Source organism: Gymnoscopelus braueri (assembly GCF_963280865.1).
Source record: "Gymnoscopelus braueri genome assembly, chromosome: 10".
Classification (NCBI taxonomy): domain Eukaryota; kingdom Metazoa; phylum Chordata; class Actinopteri; order Myctophiformes; family Myctophidae; genus Gymnoscopelus; species Gymnoscopelus braueri.
Window position 1 is genome coordinate 7212818 of NC_137611.1, and position 17500 is coordinate 7230317.

A 17500-nucleotide genomic window follows, 5' to 3' on the forward strand; every position below is an offset into this window, starting at 1 on the left:
CACGTACGATAATTAACACATTTTGCTGGGGACCCCCTGGTACCCCTCCATGGACCCCTGGTGGTCCCCGGACCCCACTTTGAGAACCAATCATTTATAGTACAGTGGAGATATGACAGGAAACGGGGAAAGACTCTCAGGGAGTGACGCAGAAAGAGTGTCAGGGAGTGGCACACAGGCTTTTAACTCTACCAAGGAGAAAGGCTGGATCAAGGTCTATGACTTAATGTGGCTACTTCAGACTACAACAGACTGGCAGCCGGGTCCGACGTCGGGAGATGTCGGATTTTCTGGTGTCCAAAAGTTCTGGTCGCATAAACCGCACAAACTATTGCAAACGGTCGGCTGATGGCACCTTGTTGTGCGCATGAGTTAGAAACAGCAGAGGTCTTCAACAGGGGGTCCACGGAGGTACTGCAGGGGGTCCGCGGCGGTTGCTTGATTAGACAATATAAAATGTATTTATAAAAAATATTTTTTATATATTTTTAATTTTTTTCAAAAATGTTAATTTGTCTTTAAATATTTTTTAATCTTTTTCCATATTTATGTTTAAAATAAATCATGATTCTGTCCATTTTGAATAGCTTGTATACATGATTATAGTGCAATTGACAGATTGTTGATAGTATTGACGTTGGTTCTCAGTTAATAAGGTATGTTTATAAATGGCAGTACGGCCACCCCACTCACTGTAACTTGTACATGTATGTTCAAGAGATAGATGTGTGCAGATAACAACACCTGCACAAATCAGTGTTGTTACACATGCAGGACATTAGTTTGTGTTTTAAGTGATATCAGACCAGAGCTTTGTCAGCCTATATAAGCTGTTGCAGACATCTAGAGAGATCGAGAGGAATATTAAGAGATTATTCGATTAGGACAGAGACCCTGATACAGACACACAGAGACAGAGAAGAGACAGACGTGGACAGAGTGAGACACAAAGGAAAAAAAGAGATACAGAAATATAGAGATAGAGATGCTGTGCTGGTCGGTGCCTCTGAAAAGAGGACCACAAATAGAATTCTATGGTTGTGCTGCTGGGCCAGTGGAGGACAAGGTGTATTCCTTTGGACGGTTCTTCTATAACGGGAAGACCTTCACCAACAAGGATCAGATTGATGTTCACGTCTTCAACACAGTGGCGTTGTGCTGGAAGACGTTGCCCCCAGCGACAACTGGAAGAGGAAAACGTTCCCTTGATGTTCCCTCCATGCACTACGGACACACAGCTGTACTGATAGAAGATATCATCTACATCTGGGGAGGGATCGTGAATTGTGAGATGGAAGTGGATGGCCAATCGTTACACATTCAGGGGAACAACAGCATTCTTTATGCATTTGATGTCGACGCCCCCAGATGGTTCAAGCCGAAGAATTCTGGAACTGTTCCAGAGGCGAGGTGCTCCCACTCAGCCTGTGTCTTGGACAAGGTCATGTTTATCCATGGAGGAATCATAGGGCTAACTGAACGCACTAATGACATGTCCAAGTTGGACACAACAACAATGGTCTGGTCTTTAATTAACACCAGAGGCACCCCAGCACTTGTTTCATCAAGTCACTCTGCAACTTTTATCGGGACAAAGATGTTTGTATTTGGGGGCAAGGGGCACCAGGACAACAACATCAGAGTGTTTGACACAGAGACCAACTATTGGCTGAACACACCTTCTGCAAAGCTTCTTCCAGAAAGACGCTGGGGTCATTCAGCCTTTACCTACAATGGAGAACTGTACATATTTGGTGGCGTCAACTTGGAACATGGCTTGAATGATTTGTGGAAATTAGATTCCAAAACCTTCTCCTGGAAGAAGGTTGAGCCCAAGGGGAAAGGCCCAGAGTTGTTGGGTCACATGTGCTGTTGCATGGTGGGAGATCGTATCATCCTCTTTGGCTCACACCTCACCGTACATATGTTACATTTAAGTCCTAGTCTGAAGACGTCATGCAAACTAGCAGTTATTCAGTATGGTTTGGAGCAGTCAGAACTCCCACATGACATCAGGTGGGAGCTGGCAGCCATGACAACAGACAATTAAAACGTTAAAGAAAGACAAGAAAATAGAATGAAAACTAGAAAAGGTGCTCCTCGGAGCACTGCCAGACCCCTAGTGGTTGAAATATGAATGGCCGGACTTTACATGACGTGTGTGCAGAGGAAAAGAGGGACAGACAGAGGAAAAGAGGGACAGACCGACAAAGCCTCATGTAGGCCGACCCTCTGGGTCTGGCAAAAATGACGTTCCAGTGGATGTTGATGATCGTAGAGAAGATGACACCGAGTGGCCCGGACTTCCTAGACTTAAGTCCTAGTTTTAAGACGTCTGGAGCTTTGGGAAACTGACTAACAAAGCTGTGAAAAAAAGAAAATGAAGGTGAAAAAATAAGGGGAAAAAACAGACTAGAACATTGATTCTCAACCTGTGGGCTGTGAGGATATTGCAAATGGGCCCCCAAATAATTAGCAAATGTATAGTTTGTTCCATTGATCCAAGCCGCGACACATCATCATTAACTCTTCCACTGCCAGAGTAAATAAATAAATAAAGCCTTGACTGCCAGCGATTTTTCGATTTTCTTACCTTTTGAAGTAATCACAGAATATTTATCTCCAGTATGATGGATCCCTTGATGGTTGCTATTCACGGAGGGTTTCACTGTGCTTCCGCAAAAAATAAATACATGTCATGGTGACCTCCCGTTCGCTGCTTATTCGCCGTTGAAAATAGCATGTCTCGCCAAAGATACATAGTAAAACACAGGAGCCGAGATACAGGTTATTTCCCAAATAGATTAACCAGGAAGTGAGTGGAGCAGTAAATCTTGGGATCGCATTATCTCCAAGTTCTGTGTGGGGAAAAAAAGAAAGTCGTCATAAGTTGTCCTTGGGATAAGGATAATTCCTTTTAACAGGTCGTTCATGAAAGTCCTTGCGGGCTTGTTTCCAATGAGGGCCTGTGAGCAATTAGGGGTTAAGAGTCTTGCTCAGGGACAAATTTCATTTCACCGACACATTATGCTGACCTGGCCTGGAATCGTACCTGGGGCAACCAGGGCCTCTGGCTCCCCAGGCGGGCTCACTAACCACTCAGCTATGGCCGCCCCATTGGCAGTGAAGGAGTTAAGTGATCATAAAAAATGACCATGCTCTGAAAATGCGCGCGGCAGGCTGCCGTGTTAAGTGGTCAGATGGGTGGGCAGCATGCATTTTACAACATTTTCAAGTGGGCCCTGATCCAGAAAAAGGTCGATAACCACTGGACAAGAATATACAGGGAGTCAGGAATTGTCATAACGACGACTATCCCGTCAAATAAAAAAATTAAAAAAAGGAGTTAACATGTTTCTGTATGGTAATAGTGCTGTTAAACACATTCCCTGCCATAGACGGAGATCTCCGTCATCTCAAATCCAATGGCGTTGACCACCATTGACGGAGATCTCCGTCAATTGAAATATCTATTTTTTTTTCCAATTCCACAAGAGGGCGCTGTAGCACAACTTAGGAATGATCCCTCGACTCTGAGAGAAGGAATGGACGGATGTGATGTCATCCCAAAAAAACGTCACTTCCGTCCACTCCTGTTATTTAAAAAAAAATAAAAAACACATTTAGCTCGGATTTCTTCTTTTTTTGGGGTGAAAACAAGCCTTATTCAGCGCGCGATAGCAACAAAATGGCAGATCGCCAGAGGTCTATATAACCAGGGCTCAAGTATCTGCCAAATTGCCATTATAGGAATAATTATGTCCATCAGACCCTTTCTTACTTATAGCCTTCACAGTTACTGTCACTCGGCCATCCTAGTGACAGCTAAAAATGTTTAAAGACTTCTTCCTCTACAAAGGAGAACTGGACTAAGGTCTTTTATACTTCCATGTCAAAACGGTGGGGGCTAATAACACCCTCTACTTTGCCGTTTTTTAACCCATTATTAAGACCTGAGGCGATTCTTCAAAATGTTTTCTAAATCCTGACAGTTTTTTGAAGAAACATTTTTTTTTCAAGATTTTTATAGCCAAAGACATCTAAAGTGACACAGATGCGTTCCAGGTCTTAATGGGTTAATAGATTCTGACATTCATTAAAATGACAGAATCGATTTTAAAAAAAAGCTATCAAACATAGACTCTGTTGAGGCTAGTCTTAAGCCACCCTACCACTCCTTTTAACACTGTTATCTTTTTATTTTAATTTTACAGTCATTTGTCCGGCTTTGAAGCTACTCAGCTACTCATCGTATTAAAATAAAACATAGTCTCCCAATCACGCACATGCACACATAGGGCCAACCTGGGCAAAAACAACCTGCCAAATTGCGTTTAATTCTTGTGCCAATGAGTTAGAAACAGCAGAGGTCTTCAACAGGGGGTCCACGGAGGTACTGCAGGGGTCCGCAAAATTGTTGCTTGATTAGACTAGATTAGAAAAAATGTATATATTATATATAAAATATATTATTTTTTTTCCAAAAATTTCATTCATCCATTTGTCTTTAAATATTTTCCACATTTATGTTTAAAATAAATCATGATTCTGTCCATTTTGAATAGCTTGTATACATGATTATAGTGCAATTGACAGATTGTTGATAGTATTGACGTTGGTTCTCAGTTAATAAGGTACAGTATATCTTTATAAATGGCACGGCCACCCTACTCACTGTACCTTCTACATGTATGTTTAAGAGATAAATGTGTGCAGATAAAAACACCTGCACAAATCAGTGTTGTTACACATGCATGACATCAGTTTGTGTTTTAAGTGATATCAGACCAGAGTTTTGTCAGCCTATATAAGCTCTTGCAGACATCTAGAGAGATCGAGAGGAATACTGAGAGATTATTCAAATAAGACAGAGACACTGGTACAGAGACCTTGTCAGAGAGACACACAGAGACAGAGAAGAGACAGGCGTGGACAGAGTGAGACACAAAGGAAAAAAGGAGATACAGAAATACAGAGATAGAGATGCTGTGCTGGTCGGTGCCTCTGAAAAGAGGACCACAGCGAGAATTCTATGGTTGTGCTGCTGGGCCAGTAGAGGACAAGGTGTATTCCTTTGGAGGGTTCTACTATAACGGGAAGACCTACAACAACAAGGATCAGATTGATGTTCACGCCTTCAACACAGTGACGTTGTGCTGGAAGACGTTGCCCCCCGTGACAACTAGAAGAGGAAAACGTTCCCTTGATGTTCCCTCCATGCACTACGGACACACAGCTGTACTGATAGAAGATAACATCTACATCTGGGGAGGGCTAGTGAATTGTGAGATAGAAGTGAGACCCAAATGGTTAGACATTAAGGGGAAGAGGGACAACATTCTTTATGCATTTGATGTTGACGCCCACAGATGGTTCAAGCCGAAGAATTCTGGAACTGTTCCAGAGGCGAGGTGCTACCACTCAGCCTGTGTCTTGGACAAGGTCATGTTTATCCATGGAGGAAACATGGAGCTGACAAGACGCACTAATGACATGTACAAGTTGGACACAACAACAATGGTTTGGTCTTTAATTAACATCAGAGGCACTCCAGCACTTGTTTCATCACATCACTCAGCAACTTTTATCGGGACAAAGATGTTTATATTCGGGGGCAACGGGCACCAGGACAACAACATCAGAGTGTTTGACACAGAGACCAACTATTGGCTGAACACACCTTCTGCACAGCTTCTTCTAGAAAGACGCTCAAGTCATTCAGCCTTTGCCTTCAATGGAGAACTGTACATATTTGGTGGCGCTAACTTGAAACAGGGCTTCAATGATCTGTGGAAATTAGATTCCAAGACCTTTTCCTGGAGGAAGGTTGAGCCCAAGGGGAAAGGCCCGGATTTGTTGGGTCACATGTGCTGTTGCATGGTGGGAGATCGTATCATCCTCTTTGGCTCACAACTCATCTTACATATCTTACATGTAAGTCCTAGTCTGAAGACGTCATGCAAGCTAGCAGTTATTCAATATGGTTTGAAGCAGTCAGAACTCCCACACGACATCAGGTGGGAACTGGCAGCCATGACAACAGACAATTAAAACGTTAAAGAAAGACTAGAAAATAGAATGGAAAAAATGATGTTCCAGTTGATGTTGAAGATGACACCGAGTGGCCTGGACTTCCTAGACTTAAGTCCTAGTTCTAAGACGTCTGGAACTTTGGGAAACTGACTAACAAAGCTGTGAAAAAAGCAAATGAAGGTGAAAAAATAAGGGGAAAAAACAGACTAGAACATTGATTCTCAACCTGTGGGCTGTGAGGATATTGCAAATGGGCCCCCAAATAATTAGCAAATGTACAGTTTGTTCCATTGATCCAAGCCGCAACACATCATCATTAAGTGATCATTAAAAATGAGCATGCTCTGAAAATGCACGCGGCAGGCTGCCGTGTTAAGTGGTCAGATGGGTGGGCAGCATGCATTTTACAACATTTTCAAGTGGGCCCTGATCCAGAAAAAAGGTCGATAACCACTGGACAAGAACATACAGGGAGTCAGGAATTGTCATAACGACGACTATCTCGTCAAATAAAATCATAAAAATCACACCCAGTGTGAAGTGGGCGGTGTGGTCATCACAGTGGTCATCACAGTGATGGAAGCTCACTTCAACAAAAAAAACGTTTTTTTTTAAGTGCATAGTCCTATTTATAGGTTATTAATGTCATCATGTGTCTCGCTAGCCAATCACAGTGCTGAATAGAGTCAGCCAATAGAGTCAGCCAATCACAGTACAGCTAGGGGTGTACTAATGTAGAGGGGTGTACTATTATGGGCCAATCACATTGCAGGAAAGGGTGTACTAACGAGGTGTCCCACTCCCAACCCCACTTATAGGGGCGGCTACACCGCCCCGAAAAAAGGAGTTAACATGTTTCTGTATGGTAATAGTGCTGTTAAACACATTCCCTGCCATAGACGGAGATCTCCGTCATCTCAAATCCAATGGCGTTGACCACCATTGACGGAGATCTCCGTCAATTGAAATATCTCTTTTTTTTTTCCAATTCCACAAGAGGGCGCTCTGGCACAACTCAGGAATGATCCCTCGACTCTGAGAGAAGGAATGGACGGATGTGATGTCATCCCAAAAAAAACGTCACTTCCGTCCACTCCTATGTTATTTTATTTTTTTAAGAGCTGGTGCTATATTTTTGCACTTTTTCTGTTTTTCATGTGTCTATGAGGTTGATATAACTTCATTAAGCCCCCCGGTGGTGTTTTTATGGTGTTTTATGTCTTCTCTGACTATTTGGAGTTTCTTCCTGGAGGCTGAAACCTTGAGGGTCAAACGTGCCAATAGAGAAACAGCGCTTTAGTGACATCACAAAGCCACACCCTCCCCCTCATTATCATAACACAACAGGCGTGGGCATGAGGAGGAGGAGGGACTAGGACAGGTGGGTGGTGCTAAGGTGGTGGAGGAGGTGCTAAGGTGAGAACCAGGTATACTTAATGAACTGGAGGCGTGTCCACATAAGAACAACATTTTAACACTTACTGTACACTTTTTCTTTTTTTGAAAAAAATCCTTACATAATAATAATACCTTATGATCAGGTTTTAGGGTTGAAAAATATCATGGCACCCCATCTTTAATAAAAAACACATTTAGCTCGGATTTCTTCTTTTTTTGGGGTGAAAACAAGCCTTATTCAACGCGCGATAGCAACAAAAATGGCAGATCGTGAGAGGTCTATATAACCAGGGCTCAAGTATCTGCCAAATTGCCATTATAGGAATAATTATGTCCATCAGACCCTTTCTTGCTTATAGCCTTCACAGTTACTGTCACTCGGCCATCCTGGTGACAGCTAATAATGTTTAAAGGCTTCTTCCTCTACAAAGGAGAACTGACTAAGGTCTTTTATACTTCCACGTCAAAACGGTGGGGGCTAATAACACCCTCTACTTTGCCGTTTTTTAACCCATTATTAAGACCTGAGGCGATTCTTAAAAATGTTTTCTAAATCCTGACCGTTTTTTGAAGATTTTTTTTTTTCAAGATCTTTTTAAAAATAGCAGATACACAAGCTCATAGCGCGGCACCGAGCGCTATGAGCTTGTATATCTGCTATTTTTGAATAGCCAAAGACATCTAAAGTGACACAGATGCGTTCCAGGTCTTAATGGGTTAATAGATTCTGACATTCATTAAAAATGACAGAATCGATAAAAAAAAAAGCTATCAATCGTAGACTCTGTTGAGGCTAGTCTTAAGCCACCCTACCACTCCTTTTAACACTATGTTATCTTTTTATTTTAATTTTACAGTCTATTGTCCGGCTTTGAAGCTACTCAGCTACTCATCGTATTAAAATAAAACATAGTCTCCCAATCACGCACATGCACACATAGGGCCAACCTGGGCAAAAACAACCTGCCAAGTTGCGTTTAATTCCTGTGCGCATGAGTTAGAAACAGCAGAGGTCTTCAACAGGGGGTCCACGGAGGTACTGCAGGGGTCTGCAAAATTGTTGCATGATTAGACAATTAAAAAATATATATATTATATATAAAAAATATTTGTATTTTTTTCATCCATTTGTCTTTAAATATTTTCCACATTTATGTTTAAAATAAATCATGATTCTGTCCATTTTGAATAGCTTGTATACATGATTATAGTGCAATTGACAGATTGTTGATGGTATTGACGTTGGTTCTCAGTTAATAAGGTACAGTATATCTTTATAAATGGCATGGCCACCCTACTCACTGTACCTTGTACATGTATGTTCAAGAGATAGATGTGTGCAGATAACACTTGCACAAATCAGTGTTGTTACACACATGCATGACATCAGTTTGTGTTTTAAGTGATATCAGACCAGAGTTTTGTCAGCCTATATAAGCTGTTGCAGACATCTAGAGAGATCGAGAGGAATATTAAGAGATTATTCAAATAAGACAGAGACACTGGTACAGAGACCTTGACAGAGAGACACACAGAGACAGAGAAGAGACAGACGTGGACAGAGTGAGACACAAAGGAAAAAAAGAGATACAAAAATACAGAGATAGAGATGCTGTGCTGGTCGGTGCCTCTGAAAAGAGGACCACAGATAGAATTCTATGGTTGTGCTGCTGGGCCAGTGGAGGACAAGGTGTATTCCTTTGGAGGGTTCTTCTATAACGGGAAGACCTACACCAACAAGGATAAGATTGATGTTCACGTCTTCAACACAGTGGCGTTGTGCTGGAAGACGTTGCCCCCAGCGACAACTGGAAGAGGAAAACGTTCCCTTGATGTTCCCTCCATGCACTACGGACACACAGCTGTACTGATAGAAGATAACATCTACATCTGGGGAGGGATGGTGAATTGTGAGATGGAAGTGGATGGCCAAACGTTACACATTCAGGGGAAGAGGAACAACATTCTTTATGCATTTGATGTCGACGCCCACAGATGGTTCAAGCCGAAGAATTCTGGAACTGTTCCAGAGGCGAGGTGCTACCACTCAGCCTGTGTCTTGGACAAGGTCATGTTTATCCATGGAGGAAACATGGAGCTGACAAGACGCACTAATGACATGTACAAGTTGGACACAACAACAATGGTCTGGTCTTTAATTAACACCAGAGGCACCCCAGCACTTGTTTCATCAAGTCACTCTGCAACTTTTATCGGGACAAAGATGTTTGTATTTGGGGGCAAGGGGCACCAGGACAACAACATCAGAGTGTTTGACACAGAGACCAACTATTGGCTGAACACACCTTCTGCACAGCTTCTTCCAGAAAGACGCTCGAGTCATTCAGCCTTTGCCTTCAATGGAGAACTGTACATATTTGGTGGCGTCAACTTGGAACATGGCTTGAATGATCTGTGGAAATTAGATTCTAAGATCTTCTCCTGGAGGAAGGTTGAGCCCAAGGGGAAAAGCCCAGAGTTGTTGGGTCTCATGTGCTGTTGCATGGTGGGAGATCGTATCATCCTCTTTGGCTCACACCTCACTGTACATATGTTACATGTAAATCCTAGTCTGAAGACGTCATGCAAGCTAGCAGTTATTCAGTATGGTCTGGAGCAGTCAGAACTCCCACATGACATCAGGTGGGAGCTGGCAGCCATGACAACAGACAATTAAAACGTAAAAGTCACTCCCATGACTTTTCCCACCACTGCTATGCCTATGACGATGATGAGCTGATCCTGTCATTCATCCACTGACACACAAGTGGAGGCACGCATTGCTGCTCGTCTGGCTGTCTGGCTGACATCTCGTAGTGGACGTCGACGCAGCACCTAAAGCTCAACCTGAACAAGACCGAGCTGTTATCAATGGTTCATCAATGGTTCATCATCATTGATAATGCTGATAAAGGCATGAGTCTCACTGTATATGCTTTTGCTACAACTGCCCTACTACTTTCTATGCTGAATAAAAATCATAAATATAAATACAAATAAAAAAATCACACCCAGTGTGAAGTGGGCAGTGTGGTCATCACAGTGGTCATCATAGTGATGGAAGATCCAAATTTTTGGAAGTGCATAATCCTATATATAGGTTATTAATGTCATCATGTGTCTCGCTAGCCAATCACAGTGCTGAATAGAGTCAGCCAATAGAGTCAGCCAATCACAGTACAGGAAAGTGGGCCAAGTGGGCCAATCACAGTGCAGGAAACTAATACTAATGAGGTGTCCCAGCCCCACTTATAGGGGCGGCTACACCGCCCAAAAAAAGATAATGCTGTGGTGTCGTCAACTCGGACTGCGAGGAATCTGGGTGTGACCCTGGACGACCGACTGTCGTTCTCGGCAAACATCGCATCAGTGACAACGCTCCTGCAGATTCCTCCTCTACAACATCAGGAGGATTCGCCCCTTCCTCACTGAGAAGGCAGCGCAGGTGCTCATCCAGGCTCTTGTCATCTCCCGCCTGGACTGCTGCAACTCCCTCCCAGCTGGTGCCCCGGCGTCTGCCATCAGACCTCTGGAGCTTGTTCAGAAAGCTGCAGCTCGTCTGGTCTTCAACCGCCCCAAGTTCTCCCACACAACTACCCTTCTCCGTTCTCTACACTGGCTCCCCGTAGCGGCTGTATTTTGTTATAAATATATATATGTATATATATGTATATATTTATATATACATATATATACAGTATACACACACACACCCTACTTTATCGTCAATAAAAAAAAATAATGGGAGCATAATTTACAAAAAAAAGGCATATCATGGTGATTGAAAGAACACTTTAAACTTTAAAGCAATTAAAAAGCATTAAAAAGCATAAAAGTATTTATGAAAATGTTTACTAATACAAAAAAAGTGGTAAGTCCTGCCAAATACTCATTCACTTGAAATGAGTGTTAATTATTCTGCAATCAGCAGGAAGGGAAATAGCGACACCTTCTGGGCCATAAATGAGAATTCTGGGCCATAAATGAGAATTCCAGCGTTTTAATGACTTCTTCATTGGCTTCATTTTCATGGCTTCATCAACCTGTGGGGCCCGGGGCGCTCTGGTGGGCAGTGAGGGTGTTGCAGGTGGGCCCTGATACAGAAAAGGTTGAGTTCTCAAACATTTTTGCTCGAGACCCAAAAGAGTCTCCCTGGGACCAAAACTTTTTTTTTTTTTAAATTGCCGCCTAAGCTCTATTTAAAATAAGCCATGAATATATTAATCTGTCTATTATTTTTGATAGCTTAGTATTGAATGCACAATAACATGGTATGTTTATACATATGAAACACAATTTTATACATAATTATACAATATATGTTGTAGCCTCCCCAACCTACGAGGTAGGGGGTCCCTGCTCCATCTCCCCATCAGTTTGGGGGTCCCTGGCCTGAAAACGTTGAAGACCCCTGAGTTATAGAGGATATCAAATGCAGTAACTCTCCCCACCAGGAGGTGGCATAGTCTGCAGGAGCCTGCAGTCCTCAGAGGGCTTGGACAAAAACAAAAAACACAGAACATTTTTGCGCTAGTCGTAGTACTGCTTTGATTTGGAGTTGATCGTATTGATTGATTGATTGAATATTTTATTAGGCAAAAAAATGTAAAACAGCACAGTTACATTTAGGATACTTTGTCTAACAGGTCCGTTCATAAAAGTCCTTGTATAGGAATTGAGCAGCCTGATCTCCAGAGATCTCCGTAACTTTGCACGGATCCAGTGCACTTCATTCCGTGGATAGTCGCCTAGAAACCCCGAAATTGCGTGCATATGTACGGCGAGTCCCACGGTGGGCGTAACCAGTCGCAACCCGGAAAAACCCGGAAGCAGAGCAGTCCCCACAACAAAATTTACGATTCTGTGCCTATCGGTACATAACTCAAACGGCCACAAACGGCGCTGAGTAGGCACAGGCGAACGTCACACCGTTCAGGACGGCAACTCGGTCGCCTTAGCTCCCTCGGTGGTCCTTCACGGGGTGACAGTTCGCCTGTGACTGCGCGCCTCCGTCATGGTTTAGTCACAATGGGGGAGATGCGAGGCGGCTATGCACGGAATTTCGGGTTTTTCCGTGTCTATTCACGGAATTTCAAAAACGTTCAAAAACGTTCAAAGAGAACGTTTCCTCTGGAGATCGGGTTGAATTGAGAGTTGAGAATATGGTATCTAGTTCAAATGTGCGACAGGCAATGTCTCTGGCTTATAGGCTTGCTCCTTCACCAGAAGCAGACGAGAGGTCTATAACCAGGGCTCAAGTATCTGCCAAATTGACTTTATAGGAATAATTATGTCCATCAGACCCTTTCTTGCTTATAGCCTTCACAATTACTGTCACTCGGCCATCCTGGTGACAGCTAATAATGTTTAAAGGCTTCTTCCTCTACAAAGGAGAACTGGACTGAGGTCTTTTATACTTCCATGTCAAAACGGAGGAGGCTAATAACACCCACTACTCGGCTGTTTTTTTTTAAATTGATTCTGACATTCATTAAAAATGTCAGAATCGATTAAAAAAGCTATCAATCGTAGACTCTGTTGAGGGTATAGTCTTAAGCCATGCATCCTACCACTGTTTTTAACACTATGTTATCTTTTTATTTTCATTTTACAATCTATTGTCCGGCTTTGAAGCTACTCAGGATCGTATTAAAAGAAAACATAGAGTCGCGATCACGCACATGCACACATAGGGCCAACCAGGGCAAAAACAACCTACCAAATTGTGTTTATAGGAAAAATTATGTCCATGTAATTTCCCTCATTTATTTCTGTTTGACGAACTAAAGACAAGTGCAGATAATTACAGTTGAGCACAAGCCCTCCCAAACGAACGTGCAAGGCTCTGCTCCCAATTATAGTAGTTCACAATTTGAACGTGCATAGTTTGTTGGGAAACAAATAGTTCTGGAGACAGATGAATTAGACCTAGTAATATAGTAATAGTTTGTTTTTAAAATGTCTTGTTTACACCATGAGTGGGGTTTTGAACCTATTTGCGCTTGATTGGAAATTGGGACTCTGAAAACATAATTTCTGAATCTTCGAAAACATGAATCCTCCTGCCTCCTGTCCTGGTTGGTCCACCTGACAGGTTGTGCCTGCATTAACTTTGGTAGAGGTTTGGGTTTGTACTGTCGTTACCTTCTTGCAGTGATGTAACTCATAGGTGAGACGTATCTTCAAGTCAAAGCGGATCATCCTAATTGTATCTCCATTGAGTTATATTGCTCAGTGCAACAGGTCTCAGTGTAACCCTTTTAGCACGCAAAGGAATGCAAACAAAGTGGGTTCTGCCAAATAGCAAAAGCTGGTTCAGTGCTCTTTGGAAATAAAAATTGTATTTATGTTTTAATGAGGAAGAAGATCCAGAGGTATGCTTCCACGACTGCATCACTGTGTTCGTTCATAAGACCATTGTACCTCTATTAATCACTAGCAGAAAGCATTACCAGCTTGCTTGGCCTCCCCAGGGCTATTGCAGCTTATGAGGGCGTGATTATTTTAAACGGCAGTTTTCAGTGGTCACGTTGTTCAGTGATAGCTGAAAGGAAGTAAACAGAACGGCAGTCTTGGAAAGTAACTAATTACATTTACTTAAGTACTGTGCTTAAGTACAATTTTGAGGTATTTATACTTAAATTGAGTATATCCAATTTCCAATACTTTTACTTCTACTCCACTACATCTCAGATCCAAATATTTTACTTTTTCTCCACTACATTTATTAGAAAATGTTAGTTACTAGTTACTATGTAGATTTTGATTATTATTACAAAACATACATTAACTACTTCAGCCCTATACATTTAGGCCATTTGAAAATAGCCGATCTACAAGCTCACAATGCGTCGCATCGCGACGCATTGTGAGCTTGCAGATCTGCTATTTTCATCAGATTTTTATACATTTGAAAACTTCAAATGGGACATTCTGCATAATGAGTACTTACTACTTTTACTTTTGGTACTTTAAGTACATTTTGATGCTAATATATTTTGTACTTTTACTCAAGTACATTTTGAATTTCGGACTTTTACTTCTAACAAAGTATTTATATATTGCAGTATTGATACTTTTACTTCAGTAACAAATGTGAGTACTTTTTCCACCACTGCATAACGGCGGACACATGTGCCAAATAAACACATGTACTACTCTGAGTCAAAATAATAATCAATAAAGCCTTGATTGGGATCTTTGCAAAGTCTCAGTGTGCGTACTTCTATTGTTTAACCTTTTTACATGAATGCTAACACGCTTCTTGAACTTGCTGTTTTGCGGTCTCCAGTGACTTGTACAGAGGTGTTTTCCACTATGTTTTGATTGATTGATTGATTGAATATTTTATTAGGCAAAAAAAATGTAAAACAGCACAGTTACATTTAAAAATACTTTGTCTAACAGGTCCGTTCATAAAAGTCCTTGCGGACTTGTTTCCAATGAGGGCCTTGGTATTTAATTCATAGGCATATATAGTGGCACCACAGTTCAAATAACACTATGTACAACAAAAAAATAAAAAAGAGGGGGAAAAAAATATGTACAAGAACAGGGGGGGGAGGGTCTGCTGTCTAACGGGAAAATGGTACTGCCTCCTGAAAGGTGATTTTTTAAGGCTCTTTTAAATGAGCCCAGCGAACTGCATTTTTTGAGGGATGGAGTTAGACTATTCCAATCCTGGGTGGCAGTGCTGTAGAAGGAGAATTTGCCCATGTTTGTTTTATGGGTGGGTGGTACCAAATTGTTGTTAACGCTCCCTCTGGTATTGTGACTGTGGGTGTCGCTAACCTTTTGGAGGTATTTACTCAGATATGCGGGAATAGGGGGCATATGTTGCGGTAATAATAACATACATTGTGGATTATTTGACAGCAGCAGCTCTACAGCTGCGCTGCTTTTATGTCAAGGAGTACGTGTCACAATAAGGCCTCTCTGAGCGTCGTCCCTTGATTGTTTTCTTGTCCGGATTTTATATTAGGTCTGACTTCTTTTTTTTTCAGGAGAAATTGGATTCTTGACAACATAATGTATTTTTTGAGGAGTAGCTACTGTATGTGAAGTGTTGGAGATTATATCACCTGACAGGTTGTGTGTGCAGAACCGCATACACACGCACGCACGCACGCACGCACACACGCACGTACGCACGCACACACACACACACACACATCCATGTGTGTGTTGTGGTATTTACCATATGCATTTCACAGTTATTGCTCATTTGAGACCGGAGCTGTGAAATAACCGGAGTGCAGTGGTGGAAAAAGTACTCACATTTTTTACTTAAGTAAAAGTATCAATACTGCAATGCAGAAACACTCTGTTACACATAAAAGTCCGGAATTAAAAATGTAATGGAGTAAAAGTACAAAAGTGTTGTTATCAAAATGTAGATAAAGTACCAAAAGTAGAAAGTACTCATCGTGCAGAATGTCCCTTTTAACAAGTTTTAAAATGTATTTTTTAGTCTCATCGTGACGCATTGTGAGTTTGTAGATCTGCTATTTTCAAATGGCTGAAATGTATATAGGGCTGAAGTGGGTAATGTATGTGTTGTAATAATAATCAAAATCTACAAAGTAACTAATAACTTAATTTTTCAAATAATTGTAGTGGAGTAAAAGTATAATATTTGCCTCTGAGGTGTAGTGGAGTAGAAGTAAAAGTACTGAAAATTGGAAATACTCCAGTAAAGTAAAAGTACCTTAAAATGTTAGTTTATAGTTACTTTACACCACTGCCAGTGAGAGAAATGCTGTTATGTCCTACAGTACGTTTCTTGCTGACTGCTGGCCAGTCAAAAGCTCCAAAAGCAGTTTCATCTGTCGGTTCAATCGTTATGGCCTTTTCCTGGAACAGCTTTCAGACACTTTCATGTGAGAGAGAGAGAGAGAGAGAGAGAGAGAGAGAGAGAGAGAGAGAGAGAGAGAGAGAGAGAGAGAGAGAGAGAGAGAGAGAGAGAGAGAGAGAGAGAGAGAGAGAGAGAGAGAGAGAGAGAGAGAGAGAGAGAGAGAGAGAGAGAGAGAGAGAGAGAGAGAGAGAGAGAGAGAGAGATGTGGGGCAGAGCCAATGGATTCAGTGGCGCCGGCGCCTGTTTAATTAAAGGACACTGTGTCCCCCCCACTATTCAGTCCAGCCAAAAAAATAAGAAAAAAAGATCCGAACCGAAACAACCGAATTATCCCCCTCAAAAATCAACAAACCCACCCGAAATAACACACATTTTTTTTGCGCACGCGCGCACGGTCCACATCTGCATGTCTCTCTGCATGTGGACCGTGCACGTGCGATTTTTTTGGGGTTATTTCGGGTGGGTTTGTTGATTTTTGGGGGGGATAATTCGGTTATTTCGGTTAATTCGGTTCGCCTCGCGCTCGCGGTGGTCGCGAGGTGCGGGGGACTGGACTGATTTTATTATTTATAAAAAATAATAATAATAATAATATATATATATATTTTTTGAATTGTCCCTGGGGGGGACACATGTGTCCCTGATGTGTCCCCCCCAGGTCATATTCCATTCCGGCGCCCCTGAATGGATTACTGTGTCATACTCTAATATAGCCAAGACAATTAATGGGACAGTAAAGCTTTCCCATCGACCACACAATACACACACACACACACACACACACACACACACACACACACACACACACACACACACACACACACACACACACCACATACAGTATGCACGCATGCACACACGTGCAAAACTCCATATTGTGCCAGTAGAGTGAGAGACACACAGTGTATTATTTGCTCCAGTGGTTTCAATAATTTGTCTCACGCCTGTGTGCGTTGATCAAATGACACACATCTGATCACTATCTGGAACAACAACAACAACAACAACACACCACACAACTCAAATCCTGTCCTCCACATTCTGTCCAATGGTTCCAATAACCCCCCCCCCCCCCTCTCCCAGCCTGGGACCAGAAGAATCTGCCAGTGCAAAACAAAATGTGCCCTCAGCGATTTGAGTCCGGCACCGCTCCGTTGTTGTTTTGATCCCGACCCTTGGAAAAAAAACGTCCTCATAGAAGCACCAGACTCATAT

At 42.1% G+C, this 17500-nt stretch overlaps 1 pseudogene across 1 annotated transcript in view; it reads left to right on the forward strand.

Moving 5' to 3' along the window:
- LOC308092844 (contactin-associated protein-like 4) overlaps positions 1–17500 on the forward strand; it is a 209148-nt pseudogene that overhangs the window by 90210 nt on the left and 101438 nt on the right. The window lies entirely within an intron of this gene.